This window comes from Amia ocellicauda, chromosome 19, assembly GCF_036373705.1.
Source record: "Amia ocellicauda isolate fAmiCal2 chromosome 19, fAmiCal2.hap1, whole genome shotgun sequence".
NCBI lineage: Eukaryota > Metazoa > Chordata > Actinopteri > Amiiformes > Amiidae > Amia > Amia ocellicauda.
Genome location: NC_089868.1, coordinates 124,064 through 144,349, shown reverse-complemented (window position 1 = coordinate 144,349; position 20,286 = coordinate 124,064). Strand labels below are relative to the sequence as shown.

The following is a 20,286-nucleotide window of genomic DNA, read 5'->3' as shown; positions in this document are numbered from 1 at the left end:
GGCGAGCCTGGAAAGGCCCTGCCGTGCCGTCCTCGTTAGTATAGTGGTGAGTATCCCCGCCTGTCACGCGGGAGACCGGGGTTCGATTCCCCGACGGGGAGGCTGCTCTGCTCCTTTTGCTACCTCGGCCTGTTGTCCGTAAAGAAAGCAGTTGCACCTGCCTTTGTCCTCACGACCAAAAGGTCGAGTTCCGCTGTGTCACTCAGGCTGCACGGCGGCGGCTACTCACAGGAGCTGTCCCAGAACCGATTGGCACGGGGGCTTTCACCTGCTCCGTTTCCGACCTGGGTTGGTTCACCCCTCCTTAGACGACCTGGTGACCCTGGGCTCCCCCGGGGTCACCATATCGATGCCGATTTTAACACGGACCCCTGATCGGCACAGCCCACCGCCACACAGATCTCCTCAGCTCAAGCCATCCTCGAGCCTCAGCCTCCCAGGAGCTTGGATCACAGGCGCGCGCCACCACGTCCGGCAGCAACTCCGCTTGTTTTTGACCCGATGTGCGGCCTCTGACCCAGGGAAGGATTTATTTATTTATTTATCTATGATTTATTATATATATTTATGTATATAAAAGCAAGTCAAAGATAGATAGATAGAGAGAGAGAGAGAGCTGGCAAATGAGCTACGGGACAAGCAGTGCTCTCATCTTTTGTGGCTTTCACCTGCTCCGTTTCCGACCTGGGTTGGTTCACCCCTCCTTAGACGACCTGGTGACCCTGGGCTCCCCCGGGGTCACCATATCGATGCCGATTTTAACGCGGACCCCTGATCGGCACAGCCCACCGCCACACAGATCTCCTCAGCTCAAGCCGTCCTCGAGCCTCAGCCTCCCAGGAGCTTGGATCACAGGCGCGCGGCACCACGTCCGGCAGCAACTCCGCTTGTTTTTGACCCGATGTGCGGCTTCTGACCCAGGGAAGGATTTATTTATTTATTTATCTATGATTTATTATATATATTTATGTATATAAAAGCAAGTCAATGATAGATAGATAGAGAGAGAGAGAGAGCTGGCAAATGAGCTACGGGACAAGCAGTGCTCTCATCTTTTGTGGCTTTCACCTGCTCCGTTTCCGACCTGGGTTGGTTCACCCCTCCTTAGACGACCTGGTGACGCTGGGCTCCCCCGGGGTCACCATATCGATGCCGATTTTAACGCGGACCCCTGATCGGCACAGCCCACCGCCACACAGATCTCCTCAGCTCAAGCCGTCCTCGAGCCTCAGCCTCCCAGGAGCTTGGATCACAGGCGCGCGACACCACGTCCGGCAGCAACTCCGCTTGTTTTTGACCCGATGTGCGGCCTCTGACCCAGGGAAGGATTTATTTATTTATTTATCTATGATTTATTATATATATTTATGTATATAAAAGCAAGTCAAAGATAGATAGATAGAGAGAGAGAGAGAGCTGGCAAATGAGCTACGGGACAAGCAGTGCTCTCATCTTTTGTGGCTTTCACCTGCTCCGTTTCCGACCTGGGTTGGTTCACCCCTCCTTAGACGACCTGGTGACCCTGGGCTCCCCCGGGGTCACCATATCGATGCCGATTTTAACGCGGACCCCTGATCGGCACAGCCCACCGCCACACAGATCTCCTCAGCTCAAGCCGTCCTCGAGCCTCAGCCTCCCAGGAGCTTGGATCACAGGCGCGCGGCACCACGTCCGGCAGCAACTCCGCTTGTTTTTGACCCGATGTGCGGCTTCTGACCCAGGGAAGGATTTATTTATTTATTTATCTATGATTTATTATATATATTTATGTATATAAAAGCAAGTCAATGATAGATAGATAGAGAGAGAGAGAGAGCTGGCAAATGAGCTACGGGACAAGCAGTGCTCTCATCTTTTGTGGCTTTCACCTGCTCCGTTTCCGACCTGGGTTGGTTCACCCCTCCTTAGACGACCTGGTGACCCTGGGCTCCCCCGGGGTCACCATATCGATGCCGATTTTAACGCGGACCCCTGATCGGCACAGCCCACCGCCACACAGATCTCCTCAGCTCAAGCCGTCCTCGAGCCTCAGCCTCCCAGGAGCTTGGATCACAGGCGCGCGGCACCACGTCCGGCAGCAACTCCGCTTGTTTTTGACCCGATGTGCGGCTTCTGACCCAGGGAAGGATTTATTTATTTATTTATCTATGATTTATTATATATATTTATGTATATAAAAGCAAGTCAAAGATAGATAGATAGAGAGAGAGAGAGAGAGAGCTGGCAAAAGAGCTACGGGACAAGCAGTGCTATAATCTCTTGTGGGGTTTGGGAAATCAAGCCGGTCCGTGGGGCGGTGCTCTCCGGCATCGTAGTCGGCAGGATTTGAACCTGCGCGGGGAGACCCCAGTGGATTTCAAGTCCGCCGCCTTAACCACTCGGCCACGACTACCGCTGGACGGGCGGGTAGGGGCGCAGTTGGTGTGGGAGACCGTTTGGGATCACGTGGCGTTGAGGGCGGGGAGGGAAGCGCAAGACACGCCAGCGTCCCAAAAAGCGCAAAAGCAGCTCCGGCTATGTCAGAAGTGGGGTTCGAACCCACGCCTCTGTGGGAGACTGCGACCTGAACGCAGCGCCTTAGACCGCTCGGCCATCCTGACCTGCTGACCCGGGGGCTGCTGGTCGCTGGCCGCTGGCCCTCGCAAAGCTCACAGCGTGCTCGAGACTGGACACCCAACGGTTGAATGACGCGGGGCGGTGCAGCCAGCGGATGCCTCGCCTTGGCCGTAGAACGCTACGAAAGTGTGATGACGGGACACAGCGGAGGCGGTCGGCCACGGCGAGCCTGGAAAGGCCCTGCCGTGCCGTCCTCGTTAGTATAGTGTTGAGTATCCCCGCCTGTCACGCGGGAGACCGGGGTTCGATTCCCCGACGGGGAGGCTGCTCTGCTCCTTTTGCTACCTCGGCCTGTTGTCCGAAAAGAAAGCAGTTGCACCTGCCTTTGTCCTCACGACCAAAAGGTCGAGTTCCGCTGTGTCACTCAGGCTGCACGGCGGCGGCTACTCACAGGAGCTGTCCCAGAACCGATTGGCACGGGGGCTTTCACCTGCTCCGTTTCCGACCTGGGTTGGTTCACCCCTCCTTAGACGACCTGGTGACCCTGGGCTCCCCCGGGGTCACCATATCGATGCCGATTTTAACACGGACCCCTGATCGGCACAGCCCACCGCCACACAGATCTCCTCAGCTCAAGCCGTCCTCGAGCCTCAGCCTCCCAGGAGCTTGGATCACAGGCGCGCGCCACCACGTCCGGCAGCAACTCCGCTTGTTTTTGACCCGATGTGCGGCCTCTGACCCAGGGAAGGATTTATTTATTTATTTATCTATGATTTATTATATATATTTATGTATATAAAAGCAAGTCAAAGATAGATAGATAGAGAGAGAGAGAGAGCTGGCAAATGAGCTACGGGACAAGCAGTGCTCTCATCTTTTGTGGCTTTCACCTGCTCCGTTTCCGACCTGGGTTGGTTCACCCCTCCTTAGACGACCTGGTGACCCTGGGCTCCCCCGGGGTCACCATATCGATGCCGATTTTAACGCGGACCCCTGATCGGCACAGCCCACCGCCACACAGATCTCCTCAGCTCAAGCCGTCCTCGAGCCTCAGCCTCCCAGGAGCTTGGATCACAGGCGCGCGGCACCACGTCCGGCAGCAACTCCGCTTGTTTTTGACCCGATGTGCGGCTTCTGACCCAGGGAAGGATTTATTTATTTATTTATCTATGATTTATTATATATATTTATGTATATAAAAGCAAGTCAATGATAGATAGATAGAGAGAGAGAGAGAGCTGGCAAATGAGCTACGGGACAAGCAGTGCTCTCATCTTTTGTGGCTTTCACCTGCTCCGTTTCCGACCTGGGTTGGTTCACCCCTCCTTAGACGACCTGGTGACCCTGGGCTCCCCCGGGGTCACCATATCGATGCCGATTTTAACGCGGACCCCTGATCGGCACAGCCCACCGCCACACAGATCTCCTCAGCTCAAGCCGTCCTCGAGCCTCAGCCTCCCAGGAGCTTGGATCACAGGCGCGCGGCACCACGTCCGGCAGCAACTCCGCTTGTTTTTGACCCGATGTGCGGCTTCTGACCCAGGGAAGGATTTATTTATTTATTTATCTATGATTTATTATATATATTTATGTATATAAAAGCAAGTCAATGATAGATAGATAGAGAGAGAGAGAGAGAGAGAGAGAGAGAGAGAGAGAGAGCTGGCAAAAGAGCTGGCAAAAGAGCTACGGGACAAGCAGTGCTATCATCTCTTGTGGGGTTTGGGAAATCAAGCCGGCCCGTGGGGCGGTGATCTCCGGCATCGTAGTCGGCAGGATTTGAACCTGCGCGGGGAGACCCCAGTGGATTTCAAGTCCGCCGCCTTAACCACTCGGCCACGACTACCGCTGGACGGGCGGGTAGGGGCGCAGTTGGTGTGGGAGACCGTTTGGGATCACGTGGCGTTGAGGGCGGGGAGGGAAGCGCAAGACACGCCAGCGTCCCAAAAAGCGCAAAAGCAGCTCCGGCTATGTCAGAAGTGGGGTTCGAACCCACGCCTCCGGGGGAGACTGCGACCTGAACGCAGCGCCTTAGACCGCTCGGCCATCCTGACCTGCTGACCCGGGGGCTGCTGGCCGCTGGCCGCTGGCCCTCGCAAAGCTCACAGCGTGCTCGAGACTGGACACCCAACGGTTGAATGACGCGGGGCGGTGCAGCCAGCGGATGCCTCGCCTTGGCCGTAGAACGCTACGAAAGTGCGATGACGGGACACAGCGGAGGCGGTCGGCCACGGCGAGCCTGGAAAGGCCCTGCCGTGCCGTCCTCGTTAGTATAGTGGTGAGTATCCCCGCCTGTCACGCGGGAGACCGGGGTTCGATTCCCCGACGGGGAGGCTGCTCTGCTCCTTTTGCTACCTCGGCCTGTTGTCCGTAAAGAAAGCAGTTGCACCTGCCTTTGTCCTCACGACCAAAAGGTCGAGTTCCGCTGTGTCACTCAGGCTGCACGGCGGCGGCTACTCACAGGAGCTGTCCCAGAACCGATTGGCACGGGGGCTTTCACCTGCTCCGTTTCCGACCTGGGTTGGTTCACCCCTCCTTAGACGACCTGGTGACCCTGGGCTCCCCCGGGGTCACCATATCGATGCCGATTTTAACACGGACCCCTGATCGGCACAGCCCACCGCCACACAGATCTCCTCAGCTCAAGCCGTCCTCGAGCCTCAGCCTCCCAGGAGCTTGGATCACAGGCACGCGCCACCACGTCCGGCAGCAACTCCGCTTGTTTTTGACCCGATGTGCGGCCTCTGACCCAGGGAAGGATTTATTTATTTATTTATCTATGATTTATTATATATATTTATGTATATAAAAGCAAGTCAAAGATAGATAGATAGAGAGAGAGAGAGAGCTGGCAAATGAGCTACGGGACAAGCAGTGCTCTCATCTTTTGTGGCTTTCACCTGCTCCGTTTCCGACCTGGGTTGGTTCACCCCTCCTTAGACGACCTGGTGACCCTGGGCTCCCCCGGGGTCACCATATCGATGCCGATTTTAACGCGGACCCCTGATCGGCACAGCCCACCGCCACACAGATCTCCTCAGCTCAAGCCGTCCTCGAGCCTCAGCCTCCCAGGAGCTTGGATCACAGGCGCGCGGCACCACGTCCGGCAGCAACTCCGCTTGTTTTTGACCCGATGTGCGGCTTCTGACCCAGGGAAGGATTTATTTATTTATTTATCTATGATTTATTATATATATTTATGTATATAAAAGCAAGTCAATGATAGATAGATAGAGAGAGAGAGAGAGCTGGCAAATGAGCTACGGGACAAGCAGTGCTCTCATCTTTTGTGGCTTTCACCTGCTCCGTTTCCGACCTGGGTTGGTTCACCCCTCCTTAGACGACCTGGTGACCCTGGGCTCCCCCGGGGTCACCATATCGATGCCGATTTTAACGCGGACCCCTGATCGGCACAGCCCACCGCCACACAGATCTCCTCAGCTCAAGCCGTCCTCGAGCCTCAGCCTCCCAGGAGCTTGGGTCACAGGCGCGCGGCACCACGTCCGGCAGCAACTCCGCTTGTTTTTGACCCGATGTGCGGCCTCTGACCCAGGGAAGGATTTATTTATTTATTTATCTATGATTTATTATATATATTTATGTATATAAAAGCAAGTCAAAGATAGATAGATAGAGAGAGAGAGAGAGCTGGCAAATGAGCTACGGGACAAGCAGTGCTCTCATCTTTTGTGGCTTTCACCTGCTCCGTTTCCGACCTGGGTTGGTTCACCCCTCCTTAGACGACCTGGTGACCCTGGGCTCCCCCGGGGTCACCATATCGATGCCGATTTTAACGCGGACCCCTGATCGGCACAGCCCACCGCCACACAGATCTCCTCAGCTCAAGCCGTCCTCGAGCCTCAGCCTCCCAGGAGCTTGGATTACAGGCGCGCGGCACCACGTCCGGCAGCAACTCCGCTTGTTTTTGACCCGATGTGCGGCTTCTGACCCAGGGAAGGATTTATTTATTTATTTATCTATGATTTAATATATATATTTATGTATATAAAAGCAAGTCAAAGATAGATAGATAGATAGAGAGAGAGAGAGAGAGAGAGAGAGAGAGAGAGAGAGAGAGAGAGAGAGAGAGAGAGAGAGAGAGAGAGCTGGCAAAAGAGCTACGGGACAAGCAGTGCTATCATCTCTTGTGGGGTTTGGGAAATCAAGCCGGCCCGTGGGGCGGTGATCTCCGGCATCGTAGTCGGCAGGATTTGAACCTGCGCGGGGAGACCCCAGTGGATTTCAAGTCCGCCGCCTTAACCACTCGGCCACGACTACCGCTGGACGGGCGGGTAGGGGCGCAGTTGGTGTGGGAGACCGTTTGGGATCACGTGGCGTTGAGGGCGGGGAGGGAAGCGCAAGACACGCCAGCGTCCCAAAAAGCGCAAAAGCAGCTCCGGCTATGTCAGAAGTGGGGTTCGAACCCACGGCTCCAGGGGAGACTGCGACCTGAACGCAGCGCCTTAGACCTCTCGGCCATCCTGACCTGCTGACCCGGGGGCTGCTGGCCGCTGGCCGCTGGCCCTCGCAAAGCTCACAGCGTGCTCGAGACTGGACACCCAACGGTTGAATGACGCGGGGCGGTGCAGCCAGCGGATGCCTCGCCTTGGCCGTAGAACGCTACGAAAGTGCGATGACGGGACACAGCGGAGGCGGTCGGCCACGGCGAGCCTGGAAAGGCCCTGCCGTGCCGTCCTCGTTAGTATAGTGGTGAGTATCCCCGCCTGTCACGCGGGAGACCGGGGTTCTATTCCCCGACGGGGAGGCTGCTCTGCTCCTTTTGCTACCTCGGCCTGTTGTCCGTAAAGAAAGCAGTTGCACCTGCCTTTGTCCTCACGACCAAAAGGTCGAGTTCCGCTGTGTCACTCAGGCTGCACGGCGGCGGCTACTCACAGGAGCTGTCCCAGAACCGATTGGCACGGGGGCTTTCACTTGCTCCGTTTCCGACCTGGGTTGGTTCACCCCTCCTTAGACGACCTGGTGACCCTGGGCTCCCCCGGGGTCACCATATCGATGCCGATTTTAACACGGACCCCTGATCGGCACAGCCCACCGCCACACAGATCTCCTCAGCTCAAGCCGTCCTCGAGCCTCAGCCTCCCAGGAGCTTGGATCACAGGCGCGCGCCACCACGTCCGGCAGCAACTCCGCTTGTTTTTGACCCGATGTGCGGCCTCTGACCCAGGGAAGGATTTATTTATTTATTTATCTATGATTTATTATATATATTTATGTATATAAAAGCAAGTCAAAGATAGATAGATAGAGAGAGAGAGAGAGCTGGCAAATGAGCTAAGGGACAAGCAGTGCTCTCATCTTTTGTGGCTTTCACCTGCTCCGTTTCCGACCTGGGTTGGTTCACCCCTCCTTAGACGACCTGGTGACCCTGGGCTCCCCCGGGGTCACCATATCGATGCCGATTTTAACGCGGACCCCTGATCGGCACAGCCCACCGCCACACAGATCTCCTCAGCTCAAGCCGTCCTCGAGCCTCAGCCTCCCAGGAGCTTGGATCACAGGCGCGCGGCACCACGTCCGGCAGCAACTCCGCTTGTTTTTGACCCGATGTGCGGCTTCTGACCCAGGGAAGGATTTATTTATTTATTTATCTATGATTTATTATATATATTTATGTATATAAAAGCAAGTCAATGATAGATAGATAGAGAGAGAGAGAGAGCTGGCAAATGAGCTACGGGACAAGCAGTGCTCTCATCTTTTGTGGCTTTCACCTGCTCCGTTTCCGACCTGGGTTGGTTCACCCCTCCTTAGACGACCTGGTGACCCTGGGCTCCCCCGGGGTCACCATATCGATGCCGATTTTAACGCGGACCCCTGATCGGCACAGCCCACCGCCACACAGATCTCCTCAGCTCAAGCCGTCCTCGAGCCTCAGCCTCCCAGGAGCTTGGATCACAGGCGCGCGGCACCACGTCCGGCAGCAACTCCGCTTGTTTTTGACCCGATGTGCGGCCTCTGACCCAGGGAAGGATTTATTTATTTATTTATCTATGATTTATTATATATATTTATGTATATAAAAGCAAGTCAAAGATAGATAGATAGAGAGAGAGAGAGAGCTGGCAAATGAGCTACGGGACAAGCAGTGCTCTCATCTTTTGTGGCTTTCACCTGCTCCGTTTCCGACCTGGGTTGGTTCACCCCTCCTTAGACGACCTGGTGACCCTGGGCTCCCCCGGGGTCACCATATCGATGCCGATTTTAACGCGGACCCCTGATCGGCACAGCCCACCGCCACACAGATCTCCTCAGCTCAAGCCGTCCTCGAGCCTCAGCCTCCCAGGAGCTTGGATCACAGGCGCGCGGCACCACGTCCGGCAGCAACTCCGCTTGTTTTTGACCCGATGTGCGGCTTCTGACCCAGGGAAGGATTTATTTATTTATTTATCTATGATTTATTATATATATTTATGTATATAAAAGCAAGTCAATGATAGATAGATAGAGAGAGAGAGAGAGCTGGCAAATGAGCTACGGGACAAGCAGTGCTCTCATCTTTTGTGGCTTTCACCTGCTCCGTTTCCGACCTGGGTTGGTTCACCCCTCCTTAGACGACCTGGTGACCCTGGGCTCCCCCGGGGTCACCATATCGATGCCGATTTTAACGCGGACCCCTGATCGGCACAGCCCACCGCCACACAGATCTCCTCAGCTCAAGCCGTCCTCGAGCCTCAGCCTCCCAGGAGCTTGGATCACAGGCGCGCGGCACCACGTCCGGCAGCAACTCCGCTTGTTTTTGACCCGATGTGCGGCTTCTGACCCAGGGAAGGATTTATTTATTTATTTATCTATGATTTATTATATATATTTATGTATATAAAAGCAAGTCAAAGATAGATAGATAGATAGAGAGAGAGAGAGAGAGAGAGAGAGAGCTGGCAAAAGAGCTGGCAAAAGAGCTACGGGACAAGCAGTGCTATCATCTCTTGTGGGGTTTGGGAAATCAAGCCGGCCCGTGGGGCGGTGATCTCCGGCATCGTAGTCGGCAGGATTTGAACCTGCGCGGGGAGACCCCAGTGGATTTCAAGTCCGCCGCCTTAACCACTCGGCCACGACTACCGCTGGACGGGCGGGTAGGGGCGCAGTTGGTGTGGGAGACCGTTTGGGATCACGTGGCGTTGAGGGCGGGGAGGGAAGCGCAAGACACGCCAGCGTCCCAAAAAGCGCAAAAGCAGCTCCGGCTATGTCAGAAGTGGGGTTCGAACCCACGCCTCCGGGGGAGACTGCGACCTGAACGCAGCGCCTTAGACCGCTCGGCCATCCTGACCTGCTGACCCGGGGGCTGCTGGCCGCTGGCCGCTGGCCCTCGCAAAGCTCACAGCGTGCTCGAGACTGGACACCCAACGGTTGAATGACGCGGGGCGGTGCAGCCAGCGGATGCCTCGCCTTGGCCGTAGAACGCTACGAAAGTGCGATGACGGGACACAGCGGAGGCGGTCGGCCACGGCGAGCCTGGAAAGGCCCTGCCGTGCCGTCCTCGTTAGTATAGTGGTGAGTATCCCCGCCTGTCACGCGGGAGACCGGGGTTCGATTCCCCGACGGGGAGGCTGCTCTGCTCCTTTTGCTACCTCGGCCTGTTGTCCGTAAAGAAAGCAGTTGCACCTGCCTTTGTCCTCACGACCAAAAGGTCGAGTTCCGCTGTGTCACTCAGGCTGCACGGCGGCGGCTACTCACAGGAGCTGTCCCAGAACCGATTGGCACGGGGGCTTTCACCTGCTCCGTTTCCGACCTGGGTTGGTTCACCCCTCCTTAGACGACCTGGTGACCCTGGGCTCCCCCGGGGTCACCATATCGATGCCGATTTTAACACGGACCCCTGATCGGCACAGCCCACCGCCACACAGATCTCCTCAGCTCAAGCCGTCCTCGAGCCTCAGCCTCCCAGGAGCTTGGATCACAGGCGCGCGCCACCACGTCCGGCAGCAACTCCGCTTGTTTTTGACCCGATGTGCGGCCTCTGACCCAGGGAAGGATTTATTTATTTATTTATCTATGATTTATTATATATATTTATGTATATAAAAGCAAGTCAAAGATAGATAGATAGAGAGAGAGAGAGAGCTGGCAAATGAGCTACGGGACAAGCAGTGCTCTCATCTTTTGTGGCTTTCACCTGCTCCGTTTCCGACCTGGGTTGGTTCACCCCTCCTTAGACGACCTGGTGACCCTGGGCTCCCCCGGGGTCACCATATCGATGCCGATTTTAACGCGGACCCCTGATCGGCACAGCCCACCGCCACACAGATCTCCTCAGCTCAAGCCGTCCTCGAGCCTCAGCCTCCCAGGAGCTTGGATCACAGGCGCGCGGCACCACGTCCGGCAGCAACTCCGCTTGTTTTTGACCCGATGTGCGGCTTCTGACCCAGGGAAGGATTTATTTATTTATTTATCTATGATTTATTATATATATTTATGTATATAAAAGCAAGTCAATGATAGATAGATAGAGAGAGAGAGAGAGCTGGCAAATGAGCTACGGGACAAGCAGTGCTCTCATCTTTTGTGGCTTTCACCTGCTCCGTTTCCGACCTGGGTTGGTTCACCCCTCCTTAGACGACCTGGTGACCCTGGGCTCCCCCGGGGTCACCATATCGATGCCGATTTTAACGCGGACCCCTGATCGGCACAGCCCACCGCCACACAGATCTCCTCAGCTCAAGCCGTCCTCGAGCCTCAGCCTCCCAGGAGCTTGGATCACAGGCGCGCGGCACCACGTCCGGCAGCAACTCCGCTTGTTTTTGACCCGATGTGCGGCCTCTGACCCAGGGAAGGATTTATTTATTTATTTATCTATGATTTATTATATATATTTATGTATATAAAAGCAAGTCAAAGATAGATAGATAGAGAGAGAGAGAGCTGGCAAATGAGCTACGGGACAAGCAGTGCTCTCATCTTTTGTGGCTTTCACCTGCTCCGTTTCCGACCTGGGTTGGTTCACCCCTCCTTAGACGACCTGGTGACCCTGGGCTCCCCCGGGGTCACCATATCGATGCCGATTTTAACGCGGACCCCTGATCGGCACAGCCCACCGCCACACAGATCTCCTCAGCTCAAGCCGTCCTCGAGCCTCAGCTTCCCTGGAGCTTGGATCACAGGCGCGCGGCACCACGTCCGGCAGCAACTCCGCTTGTTTTTGACCCGATGTGCGGCTTCTGACCCAGGGAAGGATTTATTTATTTATTTATCTATGATTTATTATATATATTTATGTATATAAAAGCAAGTCAATGATAGATAGATAGAGAGAGAGAGAGAGCTGGCAAATGAGCTACGGGACAAGCAGTGCTCTCATCTTTTGTGGCTTTCACCTGCTCCGTTTCCGACCTGGGTTGGTTCACCCCTCCTTAGACGACCTGGTGACCCTGGGCTCCCCCGGGGTCACCATATCGATGCCGATTTTAACGCGGACCCCTGATCGGCACAGCCCACCGCCACACAGATCTCCTCAGCTCAAGCCGTCCTCGAGCCTCAGCCTCCCAGGAGCTTGGATCACAGGCGCGCGGCACCACGTCCGGCAGCAACTCCGCTTGTTTTTGACCCGATGTGCGGCTTCTGACCCAGGGAAGGATTTATTTATTTATTTATCTATGATTTATTATATATATTTATGTATATAAAAGCAAGTCAAAGATAGATAGATAGATAGAGAGAGAGAGAGAGAGAGAGAGAGAGCTGGCAAAAGAGCTGGCAAAAGAGCTACGGGACAAGCAGTGCTATCATCTCTTGTGGGGTTTGGGAAATCAAGCCGGCCCGTGGGGCGGTGATCTCCGGCATCGTAGTCGGCAGGATTTGAACCTGCGCGGGGAGACCCCAGTGGATTTCAAGTCCGCCGCCTTAACCACTCGGCCACGACTACCGCTGGACGGGCGGGTAGGGGCGCAGTTGGTGTGGGAGACCGTTTGGGATCACGTGGCGTTGAGGGCGGGGAGGGAAGCGCAAGACACGCCAGCGTCCCAAAAAGCGCAAAAGCAGCTCCGGCTATGTCAGAAGTGGGGTTCGAACCCACGCCTCCGGGGGAGACTGCGACCTGAACGCAGCGCCTTAGACCGCTCGGCCATCCTGACCTGCTGACCCGGGGGCTGCTGGCCGCTGGCCGCTGGCCCTCGCAAAGCTCACAGCGTGCTCGAGACTGGACACCCAACGGTTGAATGACGCGGGGCGGTGCAGCCAGCGGATGCCTCGCCTTGGCCGTAGAACGCTACGAAAGTGCGATGACGGGACACAGCGGAGGCGGTCGGCCACGGCGAGCCTGGAAAGGCCCTGCCGTGCCGTCCTCGTTAGTATAGTGGTGAGTATCCCCGCCTGTCACGCGGGAGACCGGGGTTCGATTCCCCGACGGGGAGGCTGCTCTGCTCCTTTTGCTACCTCGGCCTGTTGTCCGTAAAGAAAGCAGTTGCACCTGCCTTTGTCCTCACGACCAAAAGGTCGAGTTCCGCTGTGTCACTCAGGCTGCACGGCGGCGGCTACTCACAGGAGCTGTCCCAGAACCGATTGGCACGGGGGCTTTCACCTGCTCCGTTTCCGACCTGGGTTGGTTCACCCCTCCTTAGACGACCTGGTGACCCTGGGCTCCCCCGGGGTCACCATATCGATGCCGATTTTAACACGGACCCCTGATCGGCACAGCCCACCGCCACACAGATCTCCTCAGCTCAAGCCGTCCTCGAGCCTCAGCCTCCCAGGAGCTTGGATCACAGGCGCGCGCCACCACGTCCGGCAGCAACTCCGCTTGTTTTTGACCCGATGTGCGGCCTCTGACCCAGGGAAGGATTTATTTATTTATTTATCTATGATTTATTATATATATTTATGTATATAAAAGCAAGTCAAAGATAGATAGATAGAGAGAGAGAGAGAGCTGGCAAATGAGCTACGGGACAAGCAGTGCTCTCATCTTTTGTGGCTTTCACCTGCTCCGTTTCCGACCTGGGTTGGTTCACCCCTCCTTAGACGACCTGGTGACCCTGGGCTCCCCCGGGGTCACCATATCGATGCCGATTTTAACGCGGACCCCTGATCGGCACAGCCCACCGCCACACAGATCTCCTCAGCTCAAGCCGTCCTCGAGCCTCAGCCTCCCAGGAGCTTGGATCACAGGCGCGCGGCACCACGTCCGGCAGCAACTCCGCTTGTTTTTGACCCGATGTGCGGCTTCTGACCCAGGGAAGGATTTATTTATTTATTTATCTATGATTTATTATATATATTTATGTATATAAAAGCAAGTCAATGATAGATAGATAGAGAGAGAGAGAGAGCTGGCAAATGAGCTACGGGACAAGCAGTGCTCTCATCTTTTGTGGCTTTCACCTGCTCCGTTTCCGACCTGGGTTGGTTCACCCCTCCTTAGACGACCTGGTGACCCTGGGCTCCCCCGGGGTCACCATATCGATGCCGATTTTAACGCGGACCCCTGATCGGCACAGCCCACCGCCACACAGATCTCCTCAGCTCAAGCCGTCCTCGAGCCTCAGCCTCCCAGGAGCTTGGATCACAGGCGCGCGGCACCACGTCCGGCAGCAACTCCGCTTGTTTTTGACCCGATGTGCGGCCTCTGACCCAGGGAAGGATTTATTTATTTATTTATCTATGATTTATTATATATATTTATGTATATAAAAGCAAGTCAAAGATAGATAGATAGAGAGAGAGAGAGAGCTGGCAAATGAGCTACGGGACAAGCAGTGCTCTCATCTTTTGTGGCTTTCACCTGCTCCGTTTCCGACCTGGGTTGGTTCACCCCTCCTTAGACGACCTGGTGACCCTGGGCTCCCCCGGGGTCACCATATCGATGCCGATTTTAACGCGGACCCCTGATCGGCACAGCCCACCGCCACACAGATCTCCTCAGCTCAAGCCGTCCTCGAGCCTCAGCCTCCCAGGAGCTTGGATCACAGGCGCGCGGCACCACGTCCGGCAGCAACTCCGCTTGTTTTTGACCCGATGTGCGGCTTCTGACCCAGGGAAGGATTTATTTATTTATTTATCTATGATTTATTATATATATTTATGTATATAAAAGCAAGTCAAAGATAGATAGATAGATAGAGAGAGAGAGAGAGAGAGAGAGAGAGAGAGAGAGCTGGCAAAAGAGCTACGGGACAAGCAGTGCTATCATCTCTTGTGGGGTTTGGGAAATCAAGCCGGCCCGTGGGGCTGTGATCTCCGGCATCGTAGTCGGCAGGATTTGAACCTGCGCGGGGAGACCCCAGTGGATTTCAAGTCCGCCGCCTTAACCACTCGGCCACGACTACCGCTGGACGGGCGGGTAGGGGCGCAGTTGGTGTGGGAGACCGTTTGGGATCACGTGGCGTTGAGGGCGGGGAGGGAAGCGCAAGACACGCCAGCGTCCCAAAAAGCGCAAAAGCAGCTCCGGCTATGTCAGAAGTGGGGTTCGAACCCACGCCTCCGGGGGAGACTGCGACCTGAACGCAGCGCCTTAGACCGCTCGGCCATCCTGACCTGCTGACCCGGGGGCTGCTGGCCGCTGGCCGCTGGCCCTCGCAAAGCTCACAGCGTGCTCGAGACTGGACACCCAACGGTTGAATGACGCGGGGCGGTGCAGCCAGCGGATGCCTCGCCTTGGCCGTAGAACGCTACGAAAGTGCGATGACGGGACACAGCGGAGGCGGTCGGCCACGGCGAGCCTGGAAAGGCCCTGCCGTGCCGTCCTCGTTAGTATAGTGGTGAGTATCCCCGCCTGTCACGCGGGAGACCGGGGTTCGATTCCCCGACGGGGAGGCTGCTCTGCTCCTTTTGCTACCTCGGCCTGTTGTCCGTAAAGAAAGCAGTTGCACCTGCCTTTGTCCTCACGACCAAAAGGTCGAGTTCCGCTGTGTCACTCAGGCTGCACGGCGGCGGCTACTCACAGGAGCTGTCCCAGAACCGATTGGCACGGGGGCTTTCACCTGCTCCGTTTCCGACCTGGGTTGGTTCACCCCTCCTTAGACGACCTGGTGACCCTGGGCTCCCCCGGGGTCACCATATCGATGCCGATTTTAACACGGACCCCTGATCGGCACAGCCCACCGCCACACAGATCTCCTCAGCTCAAGCCGTCCTCGAGCCTCAGCCTCCCAGGAGCTTGGATCACAGGCGCGCGCCACCACGTCCGGCAGCAACTCCGCTTGTTTTTGACCCGATGTGCGGCCTCTGACCCAGGGAAGGATTTATTTATTTATTTATCTATGATTTATTATATATATTTATGTATATAAAAGCAAGTCAAAGATAGATAGATAGAGAGAGAGAGAGAGCTGGCAAATGAGCTACGGGACAAGCAGTGCTCTCATCTTTTGTGGCTTTCACCTGCTCCGTTTCCGACCTGGGTTGGTTCACCCCTCCTTAGACGACCTGGTGACCCTGGGCTCCCCCGGGGTCACCATATCGATGCCGATTTTAACGCGGACCCCTGATCGGCACAGCCCACCGCCACACAGATCTCCTCAGCTCAAGCCGTCCTCGAGCCTCAGCCTCCCAGGAGCTTGGATCACAGGCGCGCGGCACCACGTCCGGCAGCAACTCCGCTTGTTTTTGACCCGATGTGCGGCTTCTGACCCAGGGAAGGATTTATTTATTTATTTATCTATGATTTATTATATATATTTATGTATATAAAAGCAAGTCAATGATAGATAGATAGAGAGAGAGAGAGAGCTGGCAAATGAGCTACGGGACAAGCAGTGCTCTCATCTTTTGTGGCTTTCACCTGCTCCGTTTCCGACCTGGGTTGGTTCACCCCTCCTTAGACGACCTGGTGACCCTGGGCTCCCCCGGGGTCACCATATCGATGCCGATTTTAACGCGGACCCCTGATCGGCACAGCCCACCGCCACACAGATCTCCTCAGCTCAAGCCGTCCTCGAGCCTCAGCCTCCCAGGAGCTTGGATCACAGGCGCGCGGCACCACGTCCGGCAGCAACTCCGCTTGTTTTTGACCCGATGTGCGGCTTCTGACCCAGGGAAGGATTTATTTATTTATTTATCTATGATTTATTATATATATTTATGTATATAAAAGCAAGTCAAAGATAGATAGATAGAGAGAGAGAGAGAGAGAGAGAGAGCTGGCAAAAGAGCTACGGGACAAGCAGTGCTATCATCTCTTGTGGGGTTTGGGAAATCAAGCCGGCCCGTGGGGCGGTGCTCTCCGGCATCGTAGTCGGCAGGATTTGAACCTGCGCGGGGAGACCCCAGTGGATTTCAAGTCCGCCGCCTTAACCACTCGGCCACGACTACCGCTGGACGGGCGGGTAGGGGCGCAGTTGGTGTGGGAGACCGTTTGGGATCACGTGGCGTTGAGGGCGGGGAGGGAAGCGCAAGACACGCCAGCGTCCCAAAAAGCGCAAAAGCAGCTCCGGCTATGTCAGAAGTGGGGTTCGAACCCACGCCTCCGGGGGAGACTGCGACCTGAACGCAGCGCCTTAGACCGCTCGGCCATCCTGACCTGCTGACCCGGGGGCTGCTGGCCGCTGGCCGCTGGCCCTCGCAAAGCTCACAGCGTGCTCGAGACTGGACACCCAACGGTTGAATGACGCGGGGCGGTGCAGCCAGCGGATGCCTCGCCTTGGCCGTAGAACGCTACGAAAGTGCGATGACGGGACACAGCGGAGGCGGTCGGCCACGGCGAGCCTGGAAAGGCCCTGCCGTGCCGTCCTCGTTAGTATAGTGGTGAGTATCCCCGCCTGTCACGCGGGAGACTGGGGTTCGATTCCCCGACGGGGAGGCTGCTCTGCTCCTTTTGCTACCTCGGCCTGTTGTCCGTAAAGAAAGCAGTTGCACCTGCCTTTGTCCTCACGACCAAAAGGTCGAGTTCCGCTGTGTCACTCAGGCTGCACGGCGGCGGCTACTCACAGGAGCTGTCCCAGAACCGATTGGCACGGGGGCTTTCACCTGCTCCGTTTCCGACCTGGGTTGGTTCACCCCTCCTTAGACGACCTGGTGACCCTGGGCTCCCCCGGGGTCACCATATCGATGCCGATTTTAACACGGACCCCTGATCGGCACAGCCCACCGCCACACAGATCTCCTCAGCTCAAGCCGTCCTCGAGCCTCAGCCTCCCAGGAGCTTGGATCACAGGCGCGCGCCACCACGTCCGGCAGCAACTCCGCTTGTTTTTGACCCGATGTGCGGCCTCTGACCCAGGGAAGGATTTATTTATTTATTTATCTATGATTTATTATATATATTTATGTATATAAAAGCAAGTCAAAGATAGATAGATAGAGAGAGAGAGAGAGCTGGCAAATGAGCTACGGGACAAGCAGTGCTCTCATCTTTTGTGGCTTTCACCTGCTCCGTTTCCGACCTGGGTTGGTTCACCCCTCCTTAGACGACCTGGTGACCCTGGGCTCCCCCGGGGTCACCATATCGATGCCGATTTTAACGCGGACCCCTGATCGGCACAGCCCACCGCCACACAGATCTCCTCAGCTCAAGCCGTCCTCGAGCCTCAGCCTCCCAGGAGCTTGGATCACAGGCGCGCGGCACCACGTCCGGCAGCAACTCCGCTTGTTTTTGACCCGATGTGCGGCTTCTGACCCAGGGAAGGATTTATTTATTTATTTATCTATGATTTATTATATATATTTATGTATATAAAAGCAAGTCAATGATAGATAGATAGAGAGAGAGAGAGAGCTGGCAAATGAGCTACGGGACAAGCAGTGCTCTCATCTTTTGTGGCTTTCACCTGCTCCGTTTCCGACCTGGGTTGGTTCACCCCTCCTTAGACGACCTGGTGACCCTGGGCTCCCCCGGGGTCACCATATCGATGCCGATTTTAACGCGGACCCCTGATCGGCACAGCCCACCGCCACACAGATCTCCTCAGCTCAAGCCGTCCTCGAGCCTCAGCCTCCCAGGAGCTTGGATCACAGGCGCGCGGCACCACGTCCGGCAGCAACTCCGCTTGTTTTTGACCCGATGTGCGGCTTCTGACCCAGGGAAGGATTTATTTATTTATTTATCTATGATTTATTATATATATTTATGTATATAAAAGCAAGTCAAAGATAGATAGATAGATAGATAGAGAGAGAGAGAGAGAGAGAGAGAGAGAGAGAGAGAGAGAGAGAGAGAGAGAGAGAGAGAGAGAGAGAGAGAGAGCTGGCAAAAGAGCTGGCAAAAGAGCTACGGGACAAGCAGTGCTATCATCTCTTGTGGGGTTTGGGAAATCAAGCCGGCCCGTGGGGCGGTGATCTCCGGCATCGTAGTCGGCAGGATTTGAACCTGCGCGGGGAGACCCCAGTGGATTTCAAGTCCGCCGCCTTAACCACTCGGCCACGACTACCGCTGGACGGGCGGGTAGGGGCGCAGTTGGTGTGGGAGACCGTTTGGGATCACGTGGCGTTGAGGGCGGGGAGGGAAGCGCAAGACACGCCAGCGTCCCAAAAAGCGCAAAAGCAGCTCCGGCTATGTCAGAAGTGGGGTTCGAACCCACGCCTCCGGGGGAGACTGCGACCTGAACGCAGCGCCTTAGACCGCTCGGCCATCCTGACCTGCTGACCCGGGGGCTGCTGGCCGCTGGCCGCTGGCCCTCGCAATGCTCACAGCGTGCTCGAGACTGGACACCCAACGGTTGAATGACGCGGGGCGGTGCAGCCAGCGGATGCCTCGCCTTGGCCGTAGAACGCTACGAAAGTGCGATGACGGGACACAGCGGAGGCGGTCGGCCACGGCGAGCCTGGAAAGGCCCTGCCGTGCCGTCCTCGTTAGTATAGTGGTGAGTATCCCCGCCTGTCACGCGGGAGACCGGGGTTCGATTCCCCGACGGGGAGGCTGCTCTGCTCCTTTTGCTACCTCGGCCTGTTGTCCGTAAAGAAAGCAGTTGCACCTGCCTTTGTCCTCACGACCAATAGGTCGAGTTCCGCTGTGTCACTCAGGCTGCACGGCGGCGGCTACTCACAGGAGCTGTCCCAGAACCGATTGGCACGGGGGCTTTCACCTGCTCCGTTTCCGACCTGGGTTGGTTCACCCCTCCTTAGACGACCTGGTGACCCTGGGCTCCCCCGGGGTCACCATATCGATGCCGATTTTAACACGGACCCCTGATAGGCACAGCCCACCGCCACACAGATCTCCTCAGCTCAAGCCGTCCTCGAGCCTCAGCCTCCCAGGAGCTTGGATCACAGGCGCGCGCCACCACGTCCGGCAGCAACTCCGCTTGTTTTTGACCCGATGTGCGGCCTCTGACCCAGGGAAGGATTTATTTATTTATTTATCTATGATTTATTATATATATTTATGTATATAAAAGCAAGTCAATGATAGATAGATAGAGAGAGAGAGAGAGCTGGCAAATGAGCTACGGGACAAGCAGTGCTCTCATCTTTTGTGGCTTTCACCTGCTCCGTTTCCGACCTGGGTTGGTTCACCCCTCCTTAGACGACCTGGTGACCCTGGGCTCCCCCGGGGTCACCATATCGATGCCGATTTTAACGCGGACCCCTGATCGGCACAGCCCACCGCCACACAGATCTCCTCAGCTCAAGCCGTCCTCGAGCCTCAGCCTCCCAGGAGCTTGGATCACAGGCGCGCGGCACCACGTCCGGCAGCAACTCCGCTTGTTTTTGACCCGATGTGCGGCCTCTGACCCAGGGAAGGATTTATTTATTTATTTATCTATGATTTATTATATATATTTATGTATATAAAAGCAAGTCAAAGATAGATAGATAGAGAGAGAGAGAGAGCTGGCAAATGAG

The 20,286-nt window shown here is 55.8% G+C and overlaps 20 non-coding genes across 20 annotated transcripts; 6 read left to right on the top strand and 14 right to left on the bottom strand.

Moving 5' to 3' along the window:
• Positions 1-29: 29 nt before the first annotated feature.
• On the top strand, positions 30-101 carry trnad-guc (transfer RNA aspartic acid (anticodon GUC)). The gene has a single exon. It is a non-coding gene; the product is annotated as a tRNA-Asp (tRNA).
• A 2,209-nt stretch (positions 102-2,310) lies between these two features.
• On the bottom strand, positions 2,311-2,392 carry trnas-uga (transfer RNA serine (anticodon UGA)). Its single transcript has one exon. It is a non-coding gene; the product is annotated as a tRNA-Ser (tRNA).
• Positions 2,393-4,320: 1,928 nt separating this feature from the next.
• trnas-uga (transfer RNA serine (anticodon UGA)) lies at positions 4,321-4,402 on the bottom strand. The gene has a single exon. It is a non-coding gene; the product is annotated as a tRNA-Ser (tRNA).
• Positions 4,403-4,527: 125 nt separating this feature from the next.
• trnal-cag (transfer RNA leucine (anticodon CAG)) lies at positions 4,528-4,610 on the bottom strand. Its single transcript has one exon. It is a non-coding gene; the product is annotated as a tRNA-Leu (tRNA).
• A 207-nt stretch (positions 4,611-4,817) lies between these two features.
• trnad-guc (transfer RNA aspartic acid (anticodon GUC)) lies at positions 4,818-4,889 on the top strand. Its single transcript has one exon. It is a non-coding gene; the product is annotated as a tRNA-Asp (tRNA).
• Positions 4,890-6,752: 1,863 nt separating this feature from the next.
• Positions 6,753-6,834, bottom strand: trnas-uga (transfer RNA serine (anticodon UGA)). Its single transcript has one exon. It is a non-coding gene; the product is annotated as a tRNA-Ser (tRNA).
• A 2,720-nt stretch (positions 6,835-9,554) lies between these two features.
• On the bottom strand, positions 9,555-9,636 carry trnas-uga (transfer RNA serine (anticodon UGA)). Its single transcript has one exon. It is a non-coding gene; the product is annotated as a tRNA-Ser (tRNA).
• A 125-nt stretch (positions 9,637-9,761) lies between these two features.
• Positions 9,762-9,844, bottom strand: trnal-cag (transfer RNA leucine (anticodon CAG)). Its single transcript has one exon. It is a non-coding gene; the product is annotated as a tRNA-Leu (tRNA).
• Positions 9,845-10,051: 207 nt separating this feature from the next.
• On the top strand, positions 10,052-10,123 carry trnad-guc (transfer RNA aspartic acid (anticodon GUC)). The gene has a single exon. It is a non-coding gene; the product is annotated as a tRNA-Asp (tRNA).
• A 2,231-nt stretch (positions 10,124-12,354) lies between these two features.
• Positions 12,355-12,436, bottom strand: trnas-uga (transfer RNA serine (anticodon UGA)). The gene has a single exon. It is a non-coding gene; the product is annotated as a tRNA-Ser (tRNA).
• A 125-nt stretch (positions 12,437-12,561) lies between these two features.
• On the bottom strand, positions 12,562-12,644 carry trnal-cag (transfer RNA leucine (anticodon CAG)). The gene has a single exon. It is a non-coding gene; the product is annotated as a tRNA-Leu (tRNA).
• Positions 12,645-12,851: 207 nt separating this feature from the next.
• On the top strand, positions 12,852-12,923 carry trnad-guc (transfer RNA aspartic acid (anticodon GUC)). Its single transcript has one exon. It is a non-coding gene; the product is annotated as a tRNA-Asp (tRNA).
• Positions 12,924-14,752: 1,829 nt separating this feature from the next.
• trnas-uga (transfer RNA serine (anticodon UGA)) lies at positions 14,753-14,834 on the bottom strand. The gene has a single exon. It is a non-coding gene; the product is annotated as a tRNA-Ser (tRNA).
• Positions 14,835-14,959: 125 nt separating this feature from the next.
• trnal-cag (transfer RNA leucine (anticodon CAG)) lies at positions 14,960-15,042 on the bottom strand. The gene has a single exon. It is a non-coding gene; the product is annotated as a tRNA-Leu (tRNA).
• Positions 15,043-15,249: 207 nt separating this feature from the next.
• Positions 15,250-15,321, top strand: trnad-guc (transfer RNA aspartic acid (anticodon GUC)). Its single transcript has one exon. It is a non-coding gene; the product is annotated as a tRNA-Asp (tRNA).
• Positions 15,322-16,736: 1,415 nt separating this feature from the next.
• On the bottom strand, positions 16,737-16,818 carry trnas-uga (transfer RNA serine (anticodon UGA)). The gene has a single exon. It is a non-coding gene; the product is annotated as a tRNA-Ser (tRNA).
• A 125-nt stretch (positions 16,819-16,943) lies between these two features.
• Positions 16,944-17,026, bottom strand: trnal-cag (transfer RNA leucine (anticodon CAG)). Its single transcript has one exon. It is a non-coding gene; the product is annotated as a tRNA-Leu (tRNA).
• Positions 17,027-18,790: 1,764 nt separating this feature from the next.
• trnas-uga (transfer RNA serine (anticodon UGA)) lies at positions 18,791-18,872 on the bottom strand. Its single transcript has one exon. It is a non-coding gene; the product is annotated as a tRNA-Ser (tRNA).
• Positions 18,873-18,997: 125 nt separating this feature from the next.
• Positions 18,998-19,080, bottom strand: trnal-cag (transfer RNA leucine (anticodon CAG)). The gene has a single exon. It is a non-coding gene; the product is annotated as a tRNA-Leu (tRNA).
• A 207-nt stretch (positions 19,081-19,287) lies between these two features.
• trnad-guc (transfer RNA aspartic acid (anticodon GUC)) lies at positions 19,288-19,359 on the top strand. Its single transcript has one exon. It is a non-coding gene; the product is annotated as a tRNA-Asp (tRNA).
• Positions 19,360-20,286: the final 927 nt, after the last annotated feature.